Below are 7,722 nucleotides of genomic sequence, written 5' to 3'. Positions count from 1 at the left end.
GAAAGAAAGAAAGAAAGAAGGACAGCCAGTTAAGAAAAATTTAAGAAAGAATGAATGAAAAGAAAGAAAGAAAGAATAACAGACCCCAAAAAGGAATCTACAGCAGAGATCCAGAGGAACCTACGAGACAAGGGAGCTCAGGGACTCCAGAAAGGTCTATGGTTAGTAACTTTAATGGGACAGGAAGAGTTAAAGTGAGAGACAGGCAGAGAGAGGAGAGGAAGAGTTAAAGTGACTCATCTTAATCCACCATGAGCAGAGCACTTTGCAGCATTTATCAAGTTACAGTGGCAAGGACAAACTTCCTTTAACAGGCAGAAACCTCCAGCAGGACCAGATTCTAAAAACACATTGACCCCCTGAAGGTTTCCAACCTGAACGTTGCTTTTTAAACACATAATCTGAGCAGTGCTGAGTCACATCCTGAGCTTTCTTTTACATCTTCTTCTCCTTCTGAACTTTGTAGCATCACGACGACTCTCAGAGAAGCAGCCCAAAGAGCCCTCTCAGGTGAATCCGCTTCACTAACACGTTTCATTCGTCAACATTGGTCTCTCTACGACCCTGATTACATGAGTGTGGACCAGCGACAGGCTCCTCAACACGGCCGTAAAAGGAAATTGATGACCGCTGTGAAGTAGAGGAAAAGCTGTGTGAGAGTCGTTAAATGTTAAATGAAATTTTGAAATTACAGCGTGTTTTTTTGTTAAAGCTTTCAGGAGCCTGAGGAAAACGTGGACTTCAATCAACAAGCTGAACCCTGTAAGCTTCCAGTCCATTTAGCATTAATCACACACATAAATCAGGGTTGGAGTTTTATTTGAGGTTTCATTACGTCTCTGCAGGTTGATGGATGAGTGTTTTCGTGCCATGCAGCTTTTTTAAACTCTGCAAATCAGCAGCTGCATCTTTTTTCGTCCGGCCCACGCCACAGCAGGATAAATGCTGAGAGAGGACGCCGTGTCATGTGGAGAGACAGACAGACACAGCCGGGGCCAGGCCGGGCCAAACCGTGACGGGATGAGGAGAGAGGGGAGAGACACAATGAAATGTTATGGGCATGGCAGCGTTGTCATGGCAAACTGCTGACCCAGCACTGTCTCGTTACAACTTCCCAACGGGCCGCCACCGCCGACAGCAGCCGCCATGAAATCTGTGAACACGCTCCTGCACTTTGTTCCTTTCCTGAGCCTCAGTTTACAGCGCAGCAAAGTGTTCAGAAGTGCTGAAACAACTTAAAGAGAGTCTCTGGAGACTTTGTATACTGCTACACAAAAGGTATGGACTCACAAGAAACAGGTTTTAAATCAAATAGAAAGGACAGGATCATATCAGAGTCAGGATGCCCTGAAGTTATGTACCTAATCTGGGATAAGCTCCAAAAACAATGGCTGTACAACTCCCATAATGCAACTTGATAGCTTGATAAAAGACTCAACGCTCACCCTCTATAACACAGTGCATTTCGACCAAGAGTTCCGGGGTCTTTCAGCCCCAAGAACTACTTCCCCCTGAACTAAAAGGTTCCTGTGCCCCCATTGTTGTCTGCGTTTCAACCGCGGGCTGAAGTCCTGGTTAGATTGTGTAAATCAGGCCAGTGACGTATGGAGGAAAAAAAGTAAACGCACCACACCACCAGACCAGTAGAGGGCAGTAACACAAAGAGGAATGCCATTCATCACAGATGACACCATAGAAGCAGACGGACAGGCAGGTGTCATTATGAGCAACACAACAGTTAGCCTGTTAGCATAAAGAGACTCAGCTGGTCTGTTTTAGATGGTGCTATATTTCATCACAGATGGATTCAATGAATCAACACGTGAGAGGAGATAAGCGCGAGTAGCAAAGACGTTTCAACACGGCTTTAAAATCCTTTTGAACTCAAAAAGCCGTGATCGCAGAGATCAGCCGGTGTTTTGGTTTTAAACAGCGACCCTGTTAACTGGAGACTTTCAGCCGGATGCATCCCTCATAAACGTCTTTAGACCATCATTAAATATCTGATGAGGATATTTTGAAATCTTAATAAAAGCTAAACTAGTTTGCATTCCCAGGAACTCCCTCTGTGTTTCAACAGCTGTGTAAACTCCACAAACACTGACACGTTCAGCTGAAGGTCTCCAGTTTACAGGGTCACTTTTAAAACCGCAACACCAGGAGGAGAGACGCATTCACGGTGGGCTGAGAGAAGACTACTGTTACAAGCTGCTAAATCAAGAGAATCACAGCTTCTTCTTTTGAAAAGTACACACACATACAAAAAAGATAGTACAAATAAAAACTAATTAAAGAAAGAGAAATCAAGAGAATCACAGATGTGTGTGATGTTATTGTGGACGGAGGGCGGAATAAAAACACTGCGGTTAATCTACCAATCAGACACGTTCAGCATTGCAGGCCCCGCCCCCTTGGAAGCCCCCGGACCTGTGCGGTTGTGCACACTTCCACATTGGCTTCATATTCTAAGACCAGAGGTAAGCACACACACACACATTAGGAGGAGTGTGGTCTTCAGTGAACCATCCCTTCCTCTATAACAGGTTCAGACTCCTTCTGTAGGAAACACACAAGGCGGTGGACATGACAGGAGTAAAATCCTGGTCCTGGTTTTATCACCTGTATGCTACCCTTTTCTTTTCTCTCTCTCCTCCCTCTCGCATGTAGCCAAAATAATGTTGCTGATCCAATCAGAGAGGCTGATTCATAAGCTTGTTTTCATCAGCATAAAATGCAGACATGTCTGACTCCACTGTGAATCTAAACCCTGTCACATCTGATAATTTAATCCTCATCACTAGCACTATAGTAGCATTACAAAAAAAAAGCTTTGCCATGTCACAGTTGTGCAGAAACTCCAGGTCTGAGGTAAAATGACAAAGCACACCAGAGAGGAGCTGGCGCGGAGGAACCCAACGAGGACCATATTGCATCTCTGAGCTGGCACATTAAAATTTCAAGTGGCTGCGGCGTGGCCCGCTGCCTCGCATGGGAGCCAAACAGAGCGTCTCTTATCGGGGTTACAAAGCAATATTGTGCTGAATTATTCTAGTGGATGTCTGTCACGCCTTTGGGCATGAGCTTATGTAGGCTAACGCAGAGCAGGGCGGAAAAGGAGCACAATGTTTGTCCTACAGAAGACAGCAGGGTGCTTCACCTTTAGGGCCACAGAACTGGGAAGTGATGCCACAAATAAGGTCTCAAATCAGGGGGGAAGCCCAAAGTCTGAAGAGCGGAGGCTGGAAGTGCTCAACTATCAACCCCAGAGTCATGGGAGATTGTGGAGTAGTCCCTAAGTCTGTACCTGGACATAAATGTATATGATTCAGCAAAGTGTTTAATCCATGCATTTAACATTCAAGTCTCCACAAAGGCTGGTGTTTTTTCATTAGTAGCAGAATTTTCTTTTTTCTTTTCCCTTTTGAAGCAAAATTTCAATTTTTTGTTTTTTTTTACTTGAGATGTAAAATTTTCTTTTTTGTTTTTTTTTTTGCTGAGGAAGCAAAATTTTCACTTTTTCCTTTTTTCCCTATTGAAGCAAAATTTTCACTTTTTCCTTTTTTCCCTATTGAAGCAAAATTTCACTTTTTCATGTTTTTTTACTTGAGATGTAAAATTTTCTTTTTTGTTTTTTTTTTTGCTGAGGAAGCAAAATTCACTTTTTCCTTTTTTCCCTATTGAAGCAAAATTTTCACTTTTTCCTTTTTTCCCTATTGAAGCAAAATTTCACTTTTTTCATGTTTTTTTTAAATTGAGATTTACATTTTTCAGTTTTTCCTTTCTTATCTCTGCGGAAGCAAAATTTCATTTTTAATGTTTTTTTACTTGAGCTGTAAAAAAAATTTAATTTTTTTTTTTGCTTAGGAAGTAACATTTTCACTTTTTCCTTTTTTTCCCTTTTGAAGCAAAATTTCACTTTTTCATGTTTTTTTAACTTGAGATGTAAAATTTTCAGTTTTTCCTTTCTTATCCCTCTAGAACCAAAATTAAATTTTTAATGTTTTTTTACTTGAGCTGTAAAATGTTCACATTCCTTCACAATTTCTTCTCCTCTTTTTCTTTCTTCTGGTCTCCCTCTCTTTTCTATTTTCTTAGACCTTTCTGGAGTCCCTGAGCTCCCTTGTCTCGTAGGTTCCTCTGGATCTCTGCTGCTGTGGACGTGCCAGACTCCAGCTGCTTCAACTACTACTATCCGTCTCCCCACTATCATCTCTCTCTCTCTCTTCATCTCCTTCTATCCCTCTCTCCAACACGGTCTCAGCAGATGTGTGTCTAACATGAGTCTGGTCCTGCTGGAGGTTTCTGCCTGTTAAAGGAACTTTGTCCTTGCCACTGTAACTTGCTAAATGCTGCAAAGTGCTCTGCTCATGGTGGATTAAGATGAGATCAGACTGAGTCTTGTCTGTAAGATGGGACTGGATCTGATCCGGTCTTGATGTTGGGTCTTTGTTAATAATAGAACAGAGAGTACGGTCTAGACCTGTTCTGTTCCATCCCTATCCCGACAAATGACATATCAAGTAGCTCCTAAGCTGAAGTCCTTAGTGAAGAAGTGGTTTTCCTCTGTTGGATTCTCCATCTTCTAACAAACGACAGTGAATGAACCCCATCTTTGTCCTGCAGTGACGTCCCTTGTTCTTATTATTCAGGGCGGGGCTCAAACAGAATATGTTGCATTGTGTTGCTGCTTCACTGGCTCTGATCCCAGAGGGCACGGCCATCTTTAAGATTCACACCAAGTTTAAATCTGTCTTTTTATCTCCACTAACAGCGGACACCTCTGATCTGACGAGGGATTACCAGACCAACGGCGCAGATTGATTTTGTTTTGGCGTGTGCCAGGAAATCCCGCCCTGCTTGTGCAAGAGAGCCTGATCAATCTGTGTTTTAAAAAAAAGAGACAGAGCAGCGGGCCAAACAACACAGCAGAGGTCTATCTGGATGCTGTTCCTGCTGAATCCACAGTACAGCTGCAGATTTAAAGACATCATCTGTCTCTGCTCGTCTCGTGTTCTCCCTCTAACATAATAACCTAAGTAGGCTAAGAGGCCTCTCGGTACAGTCAGGTCTTTGTTCACACTTCATGGTCAATATCAGAAACACTATAAACGACAGGCAGAAGAAAGAGCGAGAGTCAAGTCTGCAAAAAATAACTTTAAAATAAGGAAGTGTTTCTTTTTTAAAAAAAAGCTAACAGGCCCTTTAAATAACATGCAAACTGAATATTTCAAAACTTTGTGATACTTTTCTTCTCAGCAGGTTAATCGACTGCTTAACCCAATTCCACAGCCGCCCTGTATCCATCCAATGGTAACCTAATTTTCAGGAAACTGGCAAAGAAAGAGGAATGAATGTTTCCATCCTCTATTGTTACACAAGTGTTAGGGGCTCAGTATTAAAAGCTGGTGCTGCAGGAGGGCGTTATTAAACCACTGCAGAGGACCGAGCTGTGTTTCAGGGACACAGTTAGAGGGCTCCATTCAAACTGATGTAATACAGGGTCAATATGGTAGTTAGGATCAGGACACTACGGACCTGGGCCCGTAGTTTTCTGATCCTAACTACCACGTCCAGCCATTACACAAATGGGCCCTTAAGGCATTTTTCAACCAGACGGACTTTACCCCTGAACTACGTGTGTGTACTTTTCAAAAGAAGAAGCTGTGATTCTCCTTTTTTGCCAATTTTTTTTTTTCATTTTGTTTTTGCCAAAAAAAAATCAAATTTTTCTTCTTCAAGATTTAAATTCTTCAAAAAAAAAAAAATTCAAAATTTTTTTTTCAATTTTTTTTTTTCAATTTTTTTTGGTCAAATTTTTTTTTTTCAAAATTTTTTGGTCAATTTTTTTTTTTTCATTTTTTTTTGTCAATTTTTTCACATCTGTGATTCACTTGATTTCTCTTTCTTTCATTAGTTTTTATTTGTTCTATCTTTTTTGTATGTGTGTGTACTTTTTAAAAGAAGAAGCTGTGATTCTCTTGATTTAGCAGCTTGTAACAGTAGTCTTCTCTCAGCCCACCGTGAATGCGTCTCTCCTCCCGGTGTTCCGGTTTTAAAAGTGACCCTGTAAACTGGAGACCTTCAGCTGAACGTGTCAGTGTTTGTGGAGTTTACACAGCTGTTGAAACACAGAGGGAGTTCCTGGGAATGCAAACTAGTTTAGTTTTTATTAAGATTTCAAAATATCCTCATCAGATATTTAATGATCGTCTAAAGACGTTTATGAGGGATGCATCCGGCTGAGAGTCTCCAGTTAACAGGGTCGCTGTTTAAACCAAAACACCGGCCGATCTCTGCGATCACGGCTTTTTGAGTTCAAAAGGATTTTAAAGCCGTGTTGAAACGTCTTTGCTACTCGCGCTTATCTCCTCTCACGTGTTGATTCAGTGAATCCATCTGTGATGAAATATAGCACCATCTAAAACAGCACCAGCTGAGTCTCTTCATGCTAACAGGCTAACTGTTGTGTTGCTCATAATGATACCTGCCTGTCCGTCTGCTTCTATGGTGTCATCTGTGATGAATGGCGTTCGTCTTTGTTGTACTGCCCTCTACTGGTCTGGTGGTGTAGTGCATTTACTTTTTTCTCTCCATACGTCACTGGTCTGATTTACACAATCTACCCGGGACTTCAGCCTGCGGTTGAAACACAGACAACAATGGGGGCACAGGAACCTTTTAGTTCAGGGGAAAGTAGATCTGAGGGCTGAAAGACCCTGGAACTCTTGGTCCAAATGCACCTATAGAGTTTTGTGCATGTGTGAATAAAGTTCAAGACGAGACTTAGGTGTTAGGATGCTGCAGTGTGAGTGGAAACACGGGCAGCAGTGGATCAAGTGATGGAGCAGGTCGTCCTCCAATCGAACGGTCTGATCCCCAGCTTCTGAAGTCAACATGTTAAAGGACTGGATGAGGTGAAGCTGACACAGGAGCCATCAGTGCATGAGGCTGTGCGCAAAGGAAAGTGACGCACCGTATGGAAGCACATGGAGTCGCTCATTTCACCAACATGCTCCTGCAGCCAAACACTACCAGGGACTCTGCTCTGCGCCTTCCTGCTGTTACTGACCTCAACTATTTAGTCCGGCAAACAAACGTTTCCATTCAGCCGTCACAAAAGCAACAGCATGCCAAAGTTTACTGGTCAAGTGGGTCTTGCCGGACGAGCTCTCACTTTTTGATTCCTGCCAAAGAGGCGAGTAGAGCTTGTGACTTTTGCAGAATGGGAACATTTTTAAACACGTCTGTTTGAACACCCTGGAAACGGTCACGGTGAAGCTGCACCGTCGTACCTACTCCGGGCTCGGACCTTCGTCGAGCCCTTCAGGGACTTTTACTTTACTCCCTTTGAACGGCAGGAATGCACATAAGACCTTCCTCTCTTCCCTCCGCCTCCCTTTCTCTCTTTCATAACCTCGCTCTTATTTGTTGGTTTAATTAGGCTTCACCTTGTTTGAGTCCACTGAGGCGAGAACTTCTGGGGAAGCAAGTGAAAAAGAAAGGCAGGAGAGGAGAGGGGGGGGGGTTTGCAGGTCAAACAGTTGATTTGGCTACAGAAGTATCTGGAACAAGTATTAGACATGTAGGGCAATTCAAAGGCCTCAGGAACTCAGTGCTGCCTGCTTGGCGGTCTTTGTTCCTGCTGATGGTGTGCCTCCAAGCAGAGCACTGAGGCCTGCTGGACGCTCGCTGCAGACGCGTCTTCAAATGTGGCGTGCTGCT

General features: G+C 43.0%; 1 protein-coding gene across 6 annotated transcripts in view; it reads right to left on the bottom strand.

The window, feature by feature from the left end:
- LOC117827231 (solute carrier organic anion transporter family member 5A1-like) overlaps nucleotides 1–7,722 on the bottom strand; it is a 35,176-nt gene that overhangs the window by 19,208 nt on the left and 8,246 nt on the right. The gene's annotated exons all lie outside the window — the stretch shown is intronic.

This window comes from Notolabrus celidotus, chromosome 15, assembly GCF_009762535.1.
Source record: "Notolabrus celidotus isolate fNotCel1 chromosome 15, fNotCel1.pri, whole genome shotgun sequence".
Lineage (NCBI taxonomy): Eukaryota > Metazoa > Chordata > Actinopteri > Labriformes > Labridae > Notolabrus > Notolabrus celidotus.
Note: the sequence above shows the minus strand (reverse complement) of the source record. Positions and strands in the feature narration are given on the sequence as shown.